This window comes from Tribolium madens, unplaced genomic scaffold (genome assembly GCF_015345945.1).
Source record: "Tribolium madens isolate multiple individuals breed KSU strain unplaced genomic scaffold, Tmad_KSU_1.1 Scaffold_2;HRSCAF=44;Tcas5.2_LGX, whole genome shotgun sequence".
NCBI lineage: Eukaryota > Metazoa > Arthropoda > Insecta > Coleoptera > Tenebrionidae > Tribolium > Tribolium madens.
Genome location: NW_025400995.1, coordinates 6349190 through 6371194, shown reverse-complemented (window position 1 = coordinate 6371194; position 22005 = coordinate 6349190). Strand labels below are relative to the sequence as shown.

Here is a 22005-nt window from a genome sequence, read left to right as displayed (position 1 = left end):
GTCGGTTAATGCAATTTTAGGAGATTGCGCCGTAAATCTTGAACCATGCTCTTCTGATCGCTACCTACACCTATAATTTAATGGCTCCGATCACTCCCCTAGGGAAATAAGTTTTTATACCAGTGCTGCCGAAAAACAGGTGCATTCCGTTTTAAAATCTTCACATTACTTGCGTACTTTCTACATTCTTCCAAAAATAAAAATTAAATAAGCAGGAATTAACCAAATTGGACTAAGGAATCATTTTCAGTTTTATCCAAGCATTGGTTGTTGGTTCTTTAACGACAGACTCTCTGATGAATTAAAAAAAAATCAAAACATTATTTGTGCTAAAAGAATAGTTATTTATTGTAACACCCGTATGCAATACAAGGCTTTGTTCACAAGCAGACTAGACTAAATCAACATTTTGGAAAATTTTTATTTGACATTTTGAAGTGACCTTTGTGGAATTAATTTTGATTCTGAAGTGAGCAAGGCTAATCACGAGACGGTTGCTATTTATTTTTGATAAGACCCGTGTATTGTATTGATACCACAAGACTTCTCCTATTCGTGGTAATAATAATCATAATAGAGTGGTTGTGGATAAATTAATTAAAACAAACGACAAATAAATTAATAAGAAAATTAATAAGTTTAGAAAAAGACTGACAGAATCTCGCTTAGTCAAAAATTTCTAACAAAATCTGACTATCGTAACTAATCGGAGTTCACAAAGGTGAATTTACTATTAGTGATATTTTTATGAAAAGTTTATATAAAAAAAAACATTGATTTTAATTATTTCATCTTTTATTTTGCAAAGTTGACATTTCGTTCTACATTAGTTTTGCTCTACGTTTTTTTTTTTTAATTTATCGTTTTAAACAATTTGTACCCAGTTTTATCCGCAGTCTTTTAACACCTCTTGAGACACGAAAAAAATTAAATGTACCTGCCTATATACTATATAAAATTACGTGTTAAAGATATTTTTTATTAAGAAATTATTTTTTTCTTTAATGATTTAAAGGATTAGAAAATTTACCTTATCTTTAAATTAAAGATTTTCACCTCTTCATCAAAGAAAAACACTTTAAGACAAACACCATAAATTTTGATAAAAACCACCATCTCGATGGAGCTTTTTCATAGAAATGATTTAGATTCATGAAAAAATAAGTGCTTCAATTTCAAAATGTTAAAAATAAATGACATATTTTCTCGAAAATTTTATTAGTCTTTAGATTACATCAACATACATATATAAAAGCTTATCCCGATTTCCACATCACTCAAATTTTTAATACTAGGCCAACATTTTACAATTTTTAAACTTACTTTTTTACAAAGAATAAATTTCATATTTCAAAGAAATACGGGTTGGTTTTGTTCAGCATTTGTAAAATAGAATAAAATTTTAATTATTTTGATTATTTAAGCTATTTTTTTAACTATAAGTCATTATCAAATGACAGGGAAATTTAGAAAAATTTCTTAAGTTCTTTTAGGAAACTCCGGAGAATCATCTTTGCTTCACAGACGGAATGTAAGTCTAGTACAACAAAAGCTTGAGTAAATAATAACAAAAAACACTTTAAGACAAACATCATAAATTTTGATAAAATTCACCATCTTGATGGAGCTTTTTTATAGAAATAATTTAGATTCATGCTTCAATTTCAAAATGTTAAAAGTAAATGACATATTTTCTCGAAAATTTAATTAGTCTTTAGATTACATCAACATACATCTATAAAAATCGTTGACTTTAATAATGCATAATTAATTAAGCAAAAGTGAAAAACAAATGTACAAGTAATCAAGTTACAAATTGGGCAAAATCTTCTTTTGTTAAAAAACACGAATTTTTCATGTAGTGTCATTTTTAATAAAAAATAATATGCTGGTTGTCAAGTACATAATGCATTTTTATTTGAAATGTTAGGATTTACAGAGATTTTGAAACATTTAGTTGAAAAACGTATGTGTGGGTTGTTGATGGGGTAAGAAAAGTGTAAGAGATCGTATTTTGAAGAGGTTGTCGATATCGCTGATGTGATCAGTTGTATCCCGGTTCGTGCCGAGTGCTTCTGTTGGTAAATCCAGGTCGGAGAGTACTGTTTATATGTCTAAAGTTCGATGGCTGGTGTAAGTTGAAATTAGAGGCCGTGATCGGAAGGTTTGCAATCCGAAAGGCGCTAATATGGGACCAGTAGAACCCCAAACACGTATGCAGACGTGACACAGCTGTACCGCAATATCTGGGCTCTGATGACCTATAGACTGACGTCAGACGGCGAACCTTCGTGACTAGCGTACCCGGGACGCTCACGTAAGGCATCGTGCCGGTCGGAGGCGTCGTCTTCTTCATTACCACCACAGAGCACCGATCATCCACGTTTTGGGTCAAACACGTACTCGCTACGCCAACAGGGATCTTCATACCCCTTCCTTGTTTCCGGTGTTATTCAACCACCATTAACGTTTTTTGTGAGCAAATTCAAAATCACGGACGGCTTCAAGAAACCAAGCTCGAGACGCGGTTAGGTCAGTAATCTCACGTCAATGAATGATGCATAACCGAAAGACGAAGCCTACATGGGACAAAGCTACCGACCACAACAGACAGACGGGGGCCGCCAGCTGACCGCAACTGCTAGCTCAAAATAAAACCTTCTGATCATTACTTTGAAACACCTATTTTTGGCCAACGTTACTTAAAACTTGGTTCGAGTTGGACTTGCGTGCAAAACAAGCCTATTTTGACGACTTCAACATGAGCATGTGCTGTCCGGCGGTCTGACATAGCCAGACACCCATTATTTCGAAGTTTTGCTTAGCAAATTGGTTTTTATAGGTCTGTCCAGTTGCGATAGAATCATCGGAATGTGGTAGTTGTCGAACAATGGGCATTGAATCTCATATTGGCCGATAAGTTCAAGACTCGGACGCGGTTATTGATGATGATCGGTTGCAATTTTCTACAAAGAAATAAGATTACAAATTCGGATATACTCCTACATCTTTATGGCATCTGTATTCGTTACACGCGACTCAGTTAGATGTGGTTAGGTCAGGGATGGGTCCATCGTACATGTCGAGCAGGCGCGCCCGTAACGGGACCGCAACATAAAGGTTTATATATTGTTTTGTGCGACATGTAGAGCACCCTTACATTGTTCCTTATTGGTAATACCTAGCTTTCGAAAGTAAAAATATTTTATATTTTTGTGATCAGTTGGAGGATTGGTCAGTGTGGCGTAATGAATCTTGCCTATTGCATGAAAATGGTGTATTAGTTGGGTAAATCCGGCAGTTGTCAAAATATGGGTAAGCCGGGTCTGATTGGAAACCGCAGTGGAACATTAAAAAGTAAAGCTCGTAGTAAGTCTCGTGACCAATGCCAGGATTAATGCGAAATAATGTGCGTTCCATCTGCGTGTGCCTAGCGTATCGAATTTCCTCGCACCCTGTTGTGAAATCCGGTTTAATTTAAGTGAGATTGTAGGGGTGAATAGAAGTCGGTAGCCAAGGGTCAGTTCTTGTAGAAGCCACGGATTCTGTTCCCCTTCGACGCGGATTATTATTATTTCAAGTCAATCATAAAATATCACTGCTCTTTCTATCGCTGACATTTCCATGAATTCTAAATATGTCCTATCATAGTGGACGCTCTTTACTCTGCACACACACCCGACCTCACGTCCATTTATAAAGACTGATCTCCACCCATGAACATAACCATTTGTCAACTTCTGCAGTCGCACTGCTAAAATTGCATCATTTATGTTTTAGACTCGCTGATCAAAATCTTACCCCCATTATTTATTAACTTTGCGAAATACTCTGACACACGAGCTGGATTTTTTTGAATTTTGTTTACTAAACAAATCAGTGATGATAAATTTAGGAGTTTGTCTTATATATTGAACGAACCGGTATATTGTCGTGTTTGAACAAATGTCCTGTCAGGCTTACACGTTATTGGCACAGCAATACAAACGACAGGATTCCGGGATTAGGTGTTTGATGAGATGCAGACTTCTCCACCCCCAGCGGGACTCAGTTTTAATGACTAGCATGTCTCGCGCTCTGCCAATAATTAAGACAAACACTCATGGGATATAACTTTACTTCCTGCTGCTACCTCTCGAACACTTGCAACAGCCGACTTTTTACGCCATCCCGATTTCCACTTCACTCGGAGCAGCAGGAAAGACCCATTGTTATCAAATTTTTAATACTAGGCCAACATTTTACAATTTTTAAACTTACTTTTTTACAAAGAATAAATTTCAAATTTCAAAGAAATACGGGTTGGTTTTGTTCAGCATTTGTAAAATAGAATAAAATTTTAATTATTCTGGTTTATTTAAGCAATTTTTTTTAACTATAAATCATTATCAAATGACAGGGAAATTTAGAAAAATTACGTAAGTTCTTTTAGGAAACTCCGGAGAATCATCTTTGCTTCACAGATGGAATGTAAGTCTATAGTACGACAAAAACTTGAGTAAATAATAACAAAGATGAGTTGATAAAACACTTCCTTATTATACTCAGATTTTGGTGTCGTGTTGAATCGACGAAATAATTCTTCTTCTATAAAAATATAAGAGATGTATTAAATATTTGCGAAATATGTATTTATAATTTTTATAATGTGTATGATAATGGAGTATGGATTGTTATGACAAGTTGTATTATTGATAGCCATCTCGTGTGTAAGTGAGTGTTGTTAGTTATGAGTGTCTAGTTTTTTGAATTATAGGATTTATTTGCAAAGCAGTGTATGAATATGAAGGAAATAAATAAGATATAATAGCTTGGAGATATATACGTTAAGTTTAAGAAGAAAGGTAATTTTTCGTGTTGCATCCAGATATGTGTTGTAGATAAGTATCATGAGAAATGGGTCTCTTGAGACGTCAGAACTACACGTGAATAATTGATAAACATTCAGATTTAACATTCCGTATTCCCGTATTTCCGTATTATGTGGCTTTTCCAATACAACAGAAGCTATTCCGATGCGGTCCCACTTCAATTCTGCCACTTTGAATGTCGCTCTTACTTGATTTATATGTTAGCTCTCCCATATCTATCAATTTTATATATCCTTATTGTGGCGGCCTTCACTCCGAAACAATATCCAAATCATCCGTATTTTGTCTATTAAATACGTTACTTGAAGTTTCTGGAAGAATAAATGCGCAGCGATGTAAATCGTAAATTGAGAAATGTTGATATTAATGGTGCATGCATTGACATCGGGGCGTGCGGCGGCAGTCTGCTAAAATAATAAGAAGGAAGAATTGCGCAAAGAAAGATAATGAAAGAGTATTCGAGACAAATTCGAAACAATCGAGTTCTTCTCTGTTATTCGGCATGCTAACGTCTCGTAGGATCCGCTTGAGTTTTTTTTTTATTCCGAGATATTTCTACAACATTTAACATGATATTAGCCGAGTTAGTTCTGAATGGAAGCTGCTCCGTAATTTGGAGAATTTAAACAAGTCGAAATGAAAGAAATAAAACAGAAACAGCTGAAATTAAAGAGCAAAATGTGTCGGTTTAAAATAGAGAACAAAAAATAAATGGTTGACTCGTCGTAAGAATCACAAATAGGGTGTTGTAAACAAATTGCAGATACCCTTCCGCGTCTTATAAAAAAACCCCATAAGTTCTTTTAATTAGTACAGCTGTTGAGGGTGAGTGCTCCGAGCTCCAGCTCGCATAATTTACATCCTCAGACCAATCGCGGATTCACTCAAAACAAAAAACTTTCATTAACGAAATTTACAGATGATAAAACGCAACATCAGCGAGAGATAATTAAAAATACTGCCGACAAGAGAATTATTGCTGCTCGCACCCCAACCTGGCCAAGGGGCGCTTGCCTTTTTTATTATCAAATTTAACCTCGCGGAAATTACCGTTTTACAATATTACTTGCATTCACAAATCGGATTGCGTGCAAAGAATGCACTTAAAACCATTTGCTTTAATTTGCACCCATTCTATTAACCTGCTATCAGGGTAACTAATCTATTTCTCAATATTTACGCAATCTTATGCTTCTTCATCATATAAAAGGCACCCCTTTTTCATTAATCCCATTTATGTTTTATGATCGACAAACGCCACGACGATAATTGTAGTGTAATTACTTAAGACACTTCAATTTCATTCCGGTACGAAATGAGAGCAACCAACATAAAAGAAATTTTTTATTATTCTACAAATTACACGTGGTCAAAAAATTCTTATTTATTTGCAAGGTAAAGCATAGGCTAAATGTGGGAACTATAACCCCCTATTAGCATTAATCATTACAATACTCGTATATAAATTATAAATTTCAATCTATTAGGTGTTGTTTTTTATTTTAAATCAATTCACAGGTTAAAAAATTAAACCAGTGATATAACATTCAAATAAAGTTTAATCGTTTCAATCATTACTGAGTTTTAGTCAACTAAAGCTTATTTTACAGACATTTTAAGGCTTATTCCGGGCGGGGTTTCGGTCCTATCAAGTCTGGTCGATTTTGGTTTAGAATAGTGCCTTTGCATTTTTCCGGTCATTTCTAAATATGTATGTTTTATCAATATGGGATGAAAATTTGATATCGTAATGCTCCTCGGAATGGCATCGTGCTGGAGGCAGAAAGGGGCCAGGTCCAATGGCGACTTGATTCAATAAGTTCACCTCGAGCGACCTTTGGTCGGCTGCCCTCTCGGTCGTCTTCTTGTTTACATAATGACCGTCGTTTAGCTGGACAGCGGTCTGTGCCCCTTTTATTTCACCATATAAGTGTCCCAAAGCTGTAATCGATTTTTCAATAATGTCTGTCCGGCCCTCGCATGCCGTCCTGCGGCCGTCCATCTATACATAAATATGCCACATACAGCACGTGCAACGCTCACTTGCTTTATTAAACGCGATTTACGATTTACTGTTTTACATACATATACACCGAATTTCGAATTCTTCGACTCAACTCTAATAATCTTGGAACTTTACCCTCGGACACGCTTCCACTTCCGACTAGTTTGCATCAAATTTAGAAAATAACTTAAACACTATGGAGATGAGGGAGATATATTACAGCATACACAATTTCCACCATTGGCCTAAAAGCCTAAGAAAGTTTTAAATAAGTTATGCACTGCTAGCACTAGAAAACCCCAAAAACATAAAAGAAACATTCAATGAAACGTGAATTATGCTTTATGGCGAGGCACTTGGCCCCCCCGTTCTAATGTAGTTTTATTGTACACCATTCGGCTCAAGTCAACCATTATCATCGCATTAGCTCACTAAATTGACACAATTAAACACTATTATAACTCCATTAGCAACACGATTAACAATTTTTATCTTAGTGCACCTACGGGGGAAATAATAAATCTCCCATTAATAAAATATTAAACGCTTCCGTTTCGCCTTATATAGCGACGTCAAAATTACAACAAATCTCCGACCTACCTCTACACGCATCTTCCTGCTAACGAGTTTTGACATTTTTACTGCCACAAGGCAGATGTGTGATTCACTGTTCATGGTGGTATTAGTGGACTAGAAGCATTTAGATGATACGTGGTGTTAGTTACCACTGTATATATTGCCGTCGTCACAATCGCTGCTGTTGCTACAAGTATTGCACTAGCAATTTATATTAGGGTCGTGTCCAATCTGTCGCTAACATTAAGACAATAAGCTCAGACTTTATCACGCCTCGTTACGACACGAGATTTACACCAATGTAGTCTCCAAATAGCACATTTAAATAATAAATATAGAAATTTTTGTAGTTCAAATAATGTCAAAATTGCCTTTAAAAATATCGGAAAATGAATTTTTATTTGAACTTTGTAACTGTCTACAATGTCTAAGTTACCAGTTTGAACACTTAAACTTTTGCTACACTGTATGAGTTTCCATCAAAGTGGTACGACCTTGTGGTATAGTAGTAGTAGTAGTACCGGTAGAAGTTCTAGCATACCTAATTTACTATTCTAATAACATAATCCTCGACGCGTAGTAATATCTGGGTAGTTAATTATCGGTTTTGTAATGGATGTGCATGATCGTACAATTTGTATGAATAAATTCATAAATGAGTGGGCGAGTGAGTTGTTGGTGAAAAGTCGATATAAAAGAGTGCAATTTTTAGCAATATAAAATACAGTGAATACCAAGCGAACGATCACCATCACAATTGGAAATTGAAATGATGCTATAAGTTTGGGGCTTATTGCCCCTGTAATAGGGCATTTACACGTTGATGGCGCGGCCAGATGGGCCCTTGCAGAATGATAGGACTCTTACTTTGACCCCTCAGAGACTGACCGCTGACCGCTAGCCACAAACCACTCAACCGACCGCACTCGCAACTCGCAACCCATGCTGTATTTCATTTCTTTGATATATACTCTATAGGGTATACGAACTTTACTTACATTTTTCTTTTAATCGATTGGAAATAATCACAATGGTGTCATTAAAGGGAGCGGACTTTTAGACTTATAAATAATTCGGGGACTCATCGGACGTAGAGCTCCATGTGGATATCCCAAACGTCGGCTAGCCACTTTTACGACACTCTTTAATGTTGCCATTACGGCACGATAAGGCCTAGCAATGAACAGGAGCCGCTCTCCACCAGAACCCTCAATGAGGACTCTCTATGCAATCCTGCATTTATACTTTTTTAACAGTGTTTCATTATTTTGTTTACCTGCTAAGAAATATATGATTTCTTCGGAATTTTTTGGAACAGCAACAAAAAATTAGTATTTCGATTTGGTCATTTTTTATTTTCTCTAATTCTACAACAAATTTAAAGAGCTGCCACTGTTGCGTCTTCTGGTTTTTATTTAATTTTTTTCTTGTTGTTCTTTGTTGACCCTATTTTTTATTGACGTTTTAATATATAAAACGTATATTTGATCTGCCAAATCCGAGCAGTTCCGTAGATGTGGGAAACGCGTCACCTAAGCGAGGAAAATGCTAATTAAAATAATTTATGATGTTTAATCTCTGAGGAGTTAGTTTTCTCATTCGTTTGCGGACCATGATAGAGGCCCACCATCAGCATCATCATCAACGAGCGGCTTCTATGAACCAACCTCTGGTTCCCACGGCGATGATTTCGTCACATGAGACATGAGCACCGCAACGTGACCCCGTCGTTGTTCAGTACTGGAAACGGTGGTACGACTTTAAACATACAGACATTACGAGCCGCCGCTGTATCTTAACAAACTTCTTCCTTATTACGGCATTCTTAAACATATCGCATCACCAGCTGAATAAACGCTATTCCACTAATCAAAGTTATCTGTTATCTTTGCACACCGCATCGCCGCGGAAGGTTTTTAACTCTCCTCATATGTAGTTCTTTATTCACTTGCCGGTTGTCAAAATTCAGGTAATTTATTTTTATGCGACATCTACATCACTCTTTTTGCACACTTCTCATCAGATTAAGTCAGGTCAGTCAGTCGGTTTTAATTTAAATTCAGTTTTTGCAAAACATATTTATCGCAAATTGATTTTAAATTACTTGCGCACTGTAATTATTGGAAAAGGCTTATTCTTTCTTCTGACATAAGCTGTCACCTCTTAGATGCCAACGGATCTTGAAACATTTACAGTGTTATTATTGTGTTAACTCTGAGATCAATTACTGCAATCAAAGTTAATTTTACAATAAATTCATATCAATTATGTCGAGCAAGGTACGGTTTTTTTGTATGATTAATTATGAAATTATTTATGATTGACGCAGAGGAGACTGGAGCAAAACAGACACATAATCAACACATTGCGTGATAATCTTCTAATTAATTGTCTACCATTATTTTCGCATGTTTCTGCACAATTCATGGTTGCCCCAACCTCCCCCTTGCTAGTAATTTAAAAACTTTAAACATTTTTGTGTCTCACAGTGGCGTGCGGTGAAATTTAAAGTCAGGGGAGCTATTTAAAAAAATATATACTGAGGTCCTCCGCTTACGCACTTATTTTTTGTTTATCTTACTTACTTTGTATTTCTTATAATTTATTCTAAGTTTTTTTTTTTTTGTTTACGTATAAGTACATAAACCCGTAAAGTAATCTTTTACATTACTTGGTTATTTCTTACGGTTATTATTATTATTTGTAATATTATAAGTGATTAAATTATAAGTGATAAAAATTACTAAGTTATAACTAGAACTTAAGTCTTCCTACCTGCTGGAATGGTGGTTTTACCACAGTTATCATGCTTTTAGCAAGTGCCTCTGTTTTTTGTATACAGTATGTCCCCGGATTGAGTTTACAAAAGGAATTTTTTTTAATCTTTGATTTTACCCCAAAACTGCAAAGGAAAAAAAGTTTTTGCTTTACTTGAAACCAACAAATCTGTAATTAAAACTTCATTATTCCAACTCAGTAGAAAGAAAAGTTTATTTTTCTCTTGATTTTGGAGTTTTTCTGTGCTTTTTAAGTCTTATCACATTGGCGGTTTTGTTAAAAATGACTTTGGTTCTTTGAGTTGCTGTTTATTAAAATTATGTTTTTCACAATTATGTTTGTTAAATGTGATATTTAACTTGCGTAAACTCATTTGTCAAAGTGACATCATTGTKKAAAWAATAAAACCGCCAATGTGATAGGACTTAAAAAGCAGAGAAAAATAATTATAAGTCCAAAATCAAGAGAAAAATTAACTTTTCTTTCTACTGAGATAGAATAATGAAGTTTTAATTACAGATTTGCTGGTTTCAAGTAAAGCAAAAACTTTTTTCCTTCGCAGTTTTTGCGTAAAATCAAAGATAAATTTTCTTTTCCGAGGACATACTGTATATTTTAACACAAATTTTTATGTGCTTAAATTGAAAGTTTTTAACTGCGTGTATAATAATATTTTTGAATGGTAGACTGGTTCTTTTGCTTTTATGAACCGCGAGCTCCTGGTGTCTGAGCTTATCTTGAAATGTGTTATAAGTGTAAAGAGTAGAATGTGTTTTCTGTCTGGGGAATTAATGTTTCTTCAAGCTTAATTCATTACTCTTTTAATTATCCAAGGAGCGAATGAAACGTCAACAGGAACGCAAAATCGGATAAATCTCGTTCAAGTGTTTATGTTTACTATAGAAAGGAGTCCTTAATTCATAGCACTTCGAGCGTCGGGGGTGTTTAAGCTATCAGGATTTATCCGCGGTGGCGGTGGGTGAGACTGAGGTTAGCAAACAGCCTCCAGGTCCGTCGTCCTGTGATAGTCGCTCGAATGCCAACGGGTCATAAATAATCCCGTGTTGCCTCTACGTATATTAAAGATGATTCATTAGCTTCTTTCAAACTTCATAGTCGGTTCAAGCAGTGGAACCTTAATAAATGTTAATATCGTTAATTATACTCTACTAAAATCTTTGGTTATCGATCATTTTCAATAACCATCACTTCGAAATAAAATCAAAATTAAAAAAACACCAATTATTAATTATGAACGGGGATCAAGAGTGCCTGGAAATTAGCCCTTGCTAAATGGAGGGAATCAATCTTAACGAAATAAATTAGCCTCGGAAAAATTTTATTTGTCAATACAACAAATCTATTTTTAACGAGTTAATGGACTTCAATTTTTATATTTATACGAAAACGCTCCAAGCAACATTCGTGAGTGTTCGACACGAGTATGTAATTACACATTTTTTATGTTACGCACCTCCTCTTGATGACCAGAGAGAATCTTGAAGCTTAATATTGCACTGATGAAAATTTAAATAATAGTTTCATCAACTACAACTCCATTAATTATAATGTATTTTCACGTTTTTACGGGAAAAATAAATGTCATAATGTTAACACTTAATCATGATCATGTCAGTGCTACTAACTTACGAAATGCCTGATTTGGTTACTTCAAGAGAGTATTTTCATTGTTAGAAGGAGAATCATAAATAAAACAAGAATACAAAACTTTTATAGCTAACCACGAGAGGATCAGGACGAGGAAAACTGACCGCAGATCAATCATTCAGCTCATGATAACGGATATTTTTGTTGTTTGTAAAACAATTCCAAATGAAAAAATTGGAAATTCATGTCGGTCCTTAACAAATTTAATTTTAACGCAAAAATTTAAGTGAAAGCTGGACCCGTAAAATTGTACCGTTTATTATATCAATCACTTTCTTAACCAGGGAAGTATTATTAAAATTAATTTAATTCAATTATCTTCTCCTTATGTTCATCCAGTGGCAGTTCAAACAGGCAAAATCTTGATAATGGGGCAATTTCAAAATCGTAATGAAAAAAAATCGAAATTAATTTCACACATCATTAAATATATTTTCGACACGAAATAAAAAACTTAATCAAGAATACAGCGATGTTGTCTACAGTAATTTTCTTAATTCAGTCGTGGATTGCAACGAGTAGTTCAGGGTTAACGTACGGAGAAGTCCAATTTAAATAGTGTATTGGGATGGTTCATACTCAATAACAAACTCCTAAAATTAAAAAATTGGTGGACTATCTTGGTAATTAAAAAAATATGTAACACGCGCAAAGACTATCAATAAATTTTCGTTTAGGAATAGTAAGAAAGCTAACAAAATATTCGTATAGTAACAATTCTCTATTTAGAGTTATGTTTGCTAACGTTAATGTGAATAATTCAGTCGTTTAGCATGTAATTAGGCTTCTCTCAGGAGCTAATTATCGGAAATAAATGTAACATTTATGTTTTGATGCCGCCTTAAAATAAACCCGTTTTATCTCCCAACCGATGAGACGCACAATGTAACATAAAAAGCACCGTTTCAGCTGAGTCAATGTCTGAGTAATCGAAAACTTCGATTTTGGATCAAGGTAAATACAAAAAATAGTAGAGGCACAATATTCATGAACACAAAAATTACAATCGAGAAACACCTCACGGTAATAAAGCAGTTCATTTCATGGATGTTTAGGGATAAAAGCTACACAAAAAGCATCACTGTTTCATTCTATACTTAGAATTCAATTACACACTTTTAAATATTTGATTTTATTTGGGACACAATCCGAAAAAAGTTCTATATTTCAGTGTTACATATAAGTAAAAATTAGTAAATTTTGAGCAATTTCACCTGAAGGTATGTTTTTTTGATATTTGTCAATTATTGCAAAATTCATGGCTAATGTACTTGATACGGTATGTGCATTTATTGCCAAATCAATTGGAGCCGTAACAATTAGTTTAATTTAATTTAGACTTTCTCATTGTGACGGTTAGTGCATTTAAATGTCTGATTCGGTAGTGATTTGGTAGCTGTGGTCATATATTAAGAATGAGTCTCGGAGAGTGCCAATCTCGGCCGTTTTTAACGTCTTCAGTGTCGCCTTGTGGCCGCTAAGAGATTGCTGAGTGCAAACTCTTGTTAACTTCCCGAGTTATTTCTCGAGCTTATAATCCGCAGTGCAAGGGGAGCTGAGAGTCATGATGTCGGATGTTCCTCCGCCTATTTCTTCTTTCCCAACGGGTTAAACCGCTAATCCGGAATCTAAGTCTAAGACGCCACGTCTTGTTTGCACCTCGGGATCTTATTATGTCGCCCAAAGCGGCGCTAACTGCTTAACGGGGCATTACAACTTGCACAACTTCCCCAAACTCGAGAATGGTAAACAGTTGCTTCCGACTAGCTAATGTCGGCGAATTTCCCTCGTAAAAACTTACCTTAATAGCAGTCGCGGTCATCATTTGGTAATGACGTATCGACCGGTCTTAAAACGTTATTAGTTCCCCGGATCCTTATTCGATTACGCTCCCTCAGGTACTCGCAGTTTGCAGCTCGGGAAGGTTGCAGGTTGCAGCACCCCGCACTCGACTCCTTCGAGATGCACGCTACGACCACCCAGGGATTCGGCCCGACACGATTCCCGATTTATTGCACCATCAAAGCTATTTATGAATACTCGTGAAATTGCAATGATACATATATGAACGCGCACCGTCTTCCAACTGTCGCTCTACTAGCCACAAACCTTTTCACCCTTTTACGCCCCTACATTTTTCATAAATTTACCCTAAATTTTTAGCTTTAGCTAGAGAATTAGAGAATTAGCGTTTTAAACATATTAATTGGAATTTTTACATATTTCGAACTCATATCGGGCGTGACAAAAAGGTCTAACAAGCTTACGGTATAAAAATTACGTCAGTAAAGAGAATTAGAAATAACAAAATTTTAACTTACTGGACACTCCTAAAATGTGTAGTTTATGAAAAAAATGTTTCCTTATTAGAACAGCAAAAATATTTTTTTATAAAATTACTCTGTCTAAATATTTATAAAACTTCTCCACTGAACTATGAGATAACTAACTAATAAATATAATTATTGCTTAATAAATAAGAAAATCGATCTTCATGCATGACAAAACCAATAGTTTGTACCTATAGGTAGGTAGGTACTTTGAGAATTTGGCAAAATTTAATTAATTATTTGAAAAATTGCAAAAATAACATCACAACAGTTCATTTTATTCTTGTTTAACAAAATTTTAATTTTTTAGTGCTTAGATTATCTTAGATTACCATAGTCCCCCTATCTACGGTAACAAGGTGTTTTTGTACACCATAGTAATAAATAATGGTAAAAAGGTGTTTTTATACTTTTTTTAAAGTTCTAGTTTATGGAAAATTGTCTGCCTGGCCTTTTTGACATTTTTGGCTATTTTCTTAAGATTACCAAAATTACCAAAATTAAAATTGTACTTAATTTGTTAATTTTATCGTTCTGAAGCTGTGGCTTTGCGAAAAGTTTAGGTGTTCACTGTGGGTATATAGGTATAAAAAAGTTGGTGTAATTTTATGTATTATTAGATATATTTTTTGTTGTTTGCGGTTGTTGGTTGTGATTAGTCGTTCTAATCGGTTGATTAAGATAATGGTTTAGTCATTGCATACTTTTTGTGGAAGAAGTTGTAGTAATTAGAGTGAGTTGAGAGGGTTCCCATCGGTTCGTGGTGGCATTGGTAAAAAAAGGAAAAACAATGGACGTTTCGTCTCATTTGCACAAATTGATTTCACCGATTTTTTTGGGTAACTTACATTATGTTTTGGTTTATAGCCTCAAATTATACGGTCGAAGTTTGTAATTGGTTGACAGCGAGCGGAGGACGGTAAAGTGACGGTCTTAGGTTGATTATATGGCAGAGGAGGTCAGATCGGATGGAATAAAAGAAAAGAAGTACGGTGGCAAGTGGTTGACAGTAATCCGGAAGGGCATCGGCGATCGGCCCTTGGCCCACTTCCCGCAATATAGGGACGGGAGGGCCGACACCCGGTGGCCGAGCAAACGCCCAGCAATATGTTAGCCTTCATAAATCATTGTTAGAATGACTAACAGCCTCCGAAGACGCGTCTTCCAAAACCCCTAGCAGCCGCCCTTCTTTTCAGAAATATGATGTAATTTATATGGAAATGCATCGAAATCTTTGTCATTTGGAGATATGAATGAAAAATTCAGTGTCCTTCTGCGGCCGAATTCTGGCGGTTGAAGCATGTGTTGGCTTAGATAGCGGCCGCCTACTGATTTGTCAAGTTATCTGTCCTCGTTGTTGATTTTGCCTACAAGATGCCATGATTTATGCGGTAGACCTCTCGTTCCGTCCTCTTCTTTATGAAACATACCCTGCAATAAATGCGTTCCTGAAAAGCAGTTTGTCACTCCGAGTGCGAACTGGAATTCGTCCATCACTTCAGATGCAATGCAAGAAAGAATTCTACAAGCGCGCTCTAATTGCGCCACCCTATTCTTATTCATTCGCATTCTTTGCACACCTCGGAAAATGTGAACCTAATAAGATATGCATGCTGCAGGACCTGAACACAGACCAAAATCAGCCCTTCTTCCACCAAACTTACGCACTTCGTCATTATCATATCGACACCTCCATACATATTAATAACAACACATCAACTTTTCCCGAGATTTGCAAACGGAAAGCTGCTCGTAATAACGCCGTATAATAAGGATACCCTCATTATTTCTCTCACAAAATTCTGACTTGTTTTCTTAAAATGTAGATTTAATCGATATTTGTGCCAAAAAAATGAGGGGCTTCTGCTGCTAATTTACCAAACCAAATCTCAGTAAAGTAGGGAGAACAACATCTCTATATCATTTTCTATTACGTACCTTGTGAAAATCGCGCCGCCTTGGCTTATACATATTGCAATTTGCATGTTAACTAGATACCATCTTCAAATATCGACAGAAACAAGGGTATGCAAAGACGGGAAGCTGTTACAAACATTGCCGCGATATCTTGTCAAGACTCGATGATCTGGTCCCGACAAGTTAATCATATACATAACCACTGAAACGACCGTCAGATTATGCATACATTTGCAAAAGATACAAAAAAATCAACTCAATACCATTCATTTTCTCTCACTGTCGAATTGATCACATCGTTGACACTGTATCTTAAATCGATGCATATGAAAACATTTAGTCGGAACTAATTTGCATTTAACACCCCCTTTCAGCTGTCACTCACCATTAGTTAACAGCGCGTTTAACCCCCATTTTGTCATACTTCATACGCTCTCATTAAATTGGGCAATGAAGCCCGCACAATTAGCAATATGTTCCCCCAATACTCCTGCTACGGAAAATCGGTCTAAATTCACGCAATTTTAATTAAAAGAAATGATCAAAAGTACAGAAAATGGGCAATAATAGAAATAAAAAATAGCAACAACATCATGGCTTGTAGGATTTTCAAAGCTCTGCAGGAATCACAAGCGCTCCCCCAACCGGAGACATACTAAACTAATCGCTTCGAGCGGCCACGTCTAGGTGGCGCAGACAGCGTAGTTCAAAGCTTGGGAAACATCCATCACAAAATTGTTCAATCACATCACCCACCAAACATGTTACCTAATTAGCTGAAGAAAATTTCTTTCATAATTATTAAATGTAATACATCGATTGATTAAATAAACGAATATTTATATCACTTGTTTTAAATAATAACTTGGATGTGTTTTGTCTTTTATTAATTTATTATTATTATTTCTAATTGAGTCATGCACTTTTGGAAGTGATAAATCGGCGAAGATGGAAGATGCGGAAAAGTGAGTCAGTGGCGCAGCCATTGCCAGAGATATCGCATTTCTACAACGTTTTAGAATAATAATAATAATTTATTTGTGACAATAATGTGTACAATGATAAAATATTACAATATTACAATGAAAACTTTTAATGTTACAAATCATTTTACCATAAATTGGACCAAAAGGTAGCAAAGCTGATCAAGGTTTTGGCCCAGCTAATAAGTGAACAATAATGAAAAATAAAATAATTATAATAAAAGAAGGAGATAAATCAAAAAGCAATAAAATTAAATAAAAAAGTAACAAAAAGCAAAGAAAAAAGACAGAGAGGAGACTAAAACAGAAAAATTACTTCAGGAGAAACATTTTGTATTTGTGTTTGAAACTGCTGATTTTAGAATTTTTTAACGTCAGAGGAACTTATTGTAGAAAAAGTAGATGTTATAGACGAAACCCCGGCGAAATATTGATGCTCTATATGAAGGTAATGATATCAGACCCTTGTGTCTTAAGTTTAAATTTTGGGTATGTGTATGATACCTAATTTTACGATATAAATAGGGGGGACATTGGTTAAGTATTAAAAAGTGACAGAAGCAAGCAAGTGAAACTTACGTCTCAAACACATAGTCATCCAATTTGCATCTTTAAGTTTATGTGAGATGCTTTCTGATACCATAAATATAGCGTAGACAAGATTTTTGTACTCTTTGAATACGTTCTTGTGTTACTTTGTCTAGGCAAGGTCCATATACTATGTCGAGGTAATTAAAGTGACTTAGAACTAGGGATTCAGTTTATATAATTTTAATTTTGCTAGATAAAATATGTGCAGTTTTCTATTTCTTTTTGACCTCTGGAAAGGCATTGGGTTTTTGAAATTTTCAATTTTCTCGATTTATGTACTTAAAAAGTTTTCAAAAATTTATTTTCACATTTCTAAAACACTTAATGAGATTTTCTGTGTCTGTTAACCTCTAAAAGGCATTTAGTTTAAGTTGAAAGTTTTAAATTTTTGTAAAAATTTTGGTCGATTTTTGATACCGGTAGCTTATAAGTTATAACTTAGTTATAATTTGATAATTTTTTTGTGTTTAGTATTATTGAAATGTAAACTAAATTTCCTGTCTTATAAAAAAGCTCGTTGTTCTGCGACGAACAATTTTTGAGAAAGTCGCAAGTACCTATATTCGTAAAGGCAAGAATAATCAAAATCTATACTCCAGTATGACTTATACGAGTAAACTATTTGCTCATTTTATAAAATTCTCAGAAAACAAAATATTCACTTACCTAATAAAAATTTTGATTTATTTTAGAAAAATAAAAAATGTCGTGTTTAACTCTCGCCACTAAAGTGAGTGATGGGTTTAGAATGAAGTGTTGAAAAGTTTAAGGAGGTGACGTTTTATTTTTGGGATTGCGGTATGATTCAGCATTCGCGCAGTGTTCGCAGGTAAATAGGCCGCTATAAGAACCGATCCTCAAGTTTTATGACATACGTTTGCAATCTCTCAAGAGGATAACGTATACACACTGCTTATTTCGACAATTCGAGATCAAAGTAGATCTATCGTGATTTAGTTTTACTGCAGTGCATTTCCATATTACGAGATTTGCATAAGTTGGATTTTGCATTGGGATAAGCAAATTTTTCATCATAAAGTATGGGTTCGACTAAATGGATCAGTTTTATTCGTTTAGGTATTTTTGGCACTTGAGAGCAATTTTCGGTTAAGGGAAAGTGCGGAGATCTCTCTTGTGTCCAATACGAATGCATATTTAAAATGAAATTGCTCTTTTAAACTGTCAGTAATTTGGAATTGCCACGAAAAATCATACATTTGAGGCGAACAAAGCAACCCTTTTATACTTCTTATATCCGAGCGTTATTGTGTGTGAAATTGAAACGTAAATTTAACCCTTAAAAGACAAACAAATGCACTCATTTAAAGTTAATTTTGCATCTTGAATGTCGCGGGAGTCGAAAAAGGGGAATCTTCACTCCTTTATGACACTTTGCTGTTTTCATTCTAATCGCTTTTTCAGCCAGAATTATCCCTACGCTAACCCTACAAGATTGCTTTTAAAACAAAACATCCATTCAGAAAGATTTGCCGCCGCGTCCTATTTTGATTTGCATCATTTCCAAGGTAGTCGCTTCGTGTAATGGAGCACGCGATTTAACGTTCCCTTGAGTCATTTTCCGCGATAATTTAAAAGTCATATTTTCTTAAATAAATTTTTACAGTACATATTTCCTGTCACATGCTCGTTACATTTTATTGTTACAGATTGACTATTTCTATATGCAAATACGTTCCCTTCTCTCTATTAACTTCTCCATTTAAACAGAATCGCTGTGTAAAAAATTCTTAAATGACAAGTCTTTTATTCTCCCCGTTAATCCCTCCAAACCTTACACTAATTGACTCCACTCAAATACCCGAATGAAATTCTAATCGCATCGTAATAATGTTATAAAGGGAGCACACGCATCATAAAGTAAGTATGTGGGTGAATTGCTCGACACCTTTTATTAAATGATTTGCATTTTAGTACGATACATAGAGAACTAGCGAGATTACAGCAGTTACGTCGTGTTTTGTAGATTTAAATTATCTCGGGGACCCATAAGTGTAGTGAAGCTGAGATGGGGTCCGGATTACATGCATTGCTTGACATAAGCACACATAATTTCTGCAAAATGACTGCTACTATCTCCCTCTGCCCTGCTTACATGCCACATTTCAATAATACATTTCCTCGCACCTTTTCTTCCGCCCCACTACCAACACACACGAATTTTGCCAAATAAATACTTATTCTCAAATAACATTTTAAATTTATTTAGGTATAAATAATTTTGTGTTGTGTTGGTTCGTCAATAACCGCGGCAGCCGTCCACCCATGGTGGTGGTGTTATGGGCGTTGTTGGGCGCATAATTGAGTTGCTAAAGTTGTGTTTTTATCGGGAGGCAAATCGGAATGGGCGCAATTTAATATCAAGTGGTTTATTATATATGAAGATCTGAGGGACAGGAGTTATGTTTTCATTTAAATGGGCAAATAGTCGATAAGAATCAGTCGTTAAAATGAGAAAGTAACGGAGTAAGAGATATATGACGACAAGCGGGGTTCAGCAGTACCGAACGGAAGAAGAGGCTGAAGCTATACTCCAACCCTCGCGTTACCTGATGCCTCCGCGTGATTCATTTGCGGCATTATACCTGTCAAAGCAACATTATCTGATAAGTAATTGTCAAGTTCTTGAAAAAACGCCGCATCTGTCAAAATATAATATTCCACGAGTCGTCCTTCCGTGAAAAGTTGTTGTCGCTGTAATTAACCACCGCCTCCGTCTTACACCAGGCAAATTGATTATGTAAAGAATAGTCGTCCCTTGATGGTAAAAAACGCCGACATTGATTTATCACTCACGGACATCTTATATTTGTGATGCAGATTACATGTGATTCCCGAAAGGAATGTGAAGAGGGTGTTATGTGTGAATTTAGTTAGAAAAAGGGTGATTCGAGTTCGCATGGTCATCTTGCTCTTTGCTACTCATTCCTTTAGTTGACTCCCGGTTTTCGGACGCTTTAGCTGCAGGCGCGAAACTGCCGCTAGGGACCTACCAGACATTCAATACTGCTCGCCAGCAGGAAACCTAATCAGCCACTATTGAGACTGCCACATCTCGATATGGAATTAATTTCTAGTGCGAGGTGTCCTAACGAAATCTATGAGTGTATTTTTTTACTACCTGCCTGGTTTGGGGTGGGTGCAGAAGGCGAGATTTTATCTGTCACCACCTTAGGGAATAGAGTTATCGTACTTAAAATATGTTTATTTCGTTTTGGCTTATCTCGCAGCAAAAAATTTGAAGCGTGTAATATTTTTGGAGATGACCTGGAACTGATTATGTTGCTGGATGGAAGAGTATGAATTAAGCTAATGTTGAAGCTGTTGCTGAAATTTCATTTCGAGAAAAGAATTTTCTCAAACTGTGTCCTAAATATCTAGCAAATTGCATTTGTGAGGTTTTTATCGTGGCAAACTGGATACTGTATTGTTAATGAAGTTGGGCGAGAACGTTTCGCTGTTTCCTATTTAGTCCCAGTTTTCTTTCTTCCGTTTTCTTCGTCACGCGCACGCTGTATCATACAGTTTGCATCTTGTATAACATTTTTCACTTGCTGTATCAAGATTTTAATTAAAAAATCATTATGAATTATAATCTTTGATTGCGTCGGGACTTTGTGACAACTCGCTTGTTTATTACCTCGCTCTTAAAATATTTATCTAGAGGCGTATATTTTACCGAATTTTTAAATTAGCAAAGCTCGTTTATTACATCTGCAGGTCTTCTTTATTGACTTTTGGTTGAATTTAGGTGACATGGGATAAATCTGACCCGTATTGCTCCTAACATATTATCACTGCGTCATATTTTTGCAAGTTATACACTGACTGGGTCTCTGGGGTAGCGTAGACGAGCAAACAAATTCGTTAGAAGAGTGCGACATTAATATCTAGACTTTTGTTAATTCATTTTTATTATCATCGGAGGAGTAGTGATAGTAGTTAATCGCGAACCCTCCGGTGCTATATAAATATTCCTGTCGTGTCTTCAGACGGAGATAAGTTTTGTGCAGTAGCACGTACATCAACCCAACAGTCCGGCTCGTTCTATCCTTTTTTTCAGACCTTTTCGCCTTGTCATTGTTTTATTTTTCTTGTTAGGCTCTAAATTATTTTGTGCAACGTCGATAAAGGCTCAGACTTGCTGTTCCAGACTTCCAAACGGAAGCAATTCGACGATAAAAATAAAAGAACACAACTATACTTTACAATTAAAAATTACCCTCTACCCCCATGTGCCGTCTAGGTTCATCGGAGGATGCAAGTGA

General features: G+C 35.6%; 1 protein-coding gene across 1 annotated transcript in view; it reads left to right on the top strand.

Annotated features, from left to right (window-relative positions):
- The window catches only part of LOC123006583 (protein trachealess), a 63497-nt gene that overhangs the window by 16026 nt on the left and 25466 nt on the right, over positions 1-22005 (top strand). The window lies entirely within an intron of this gene.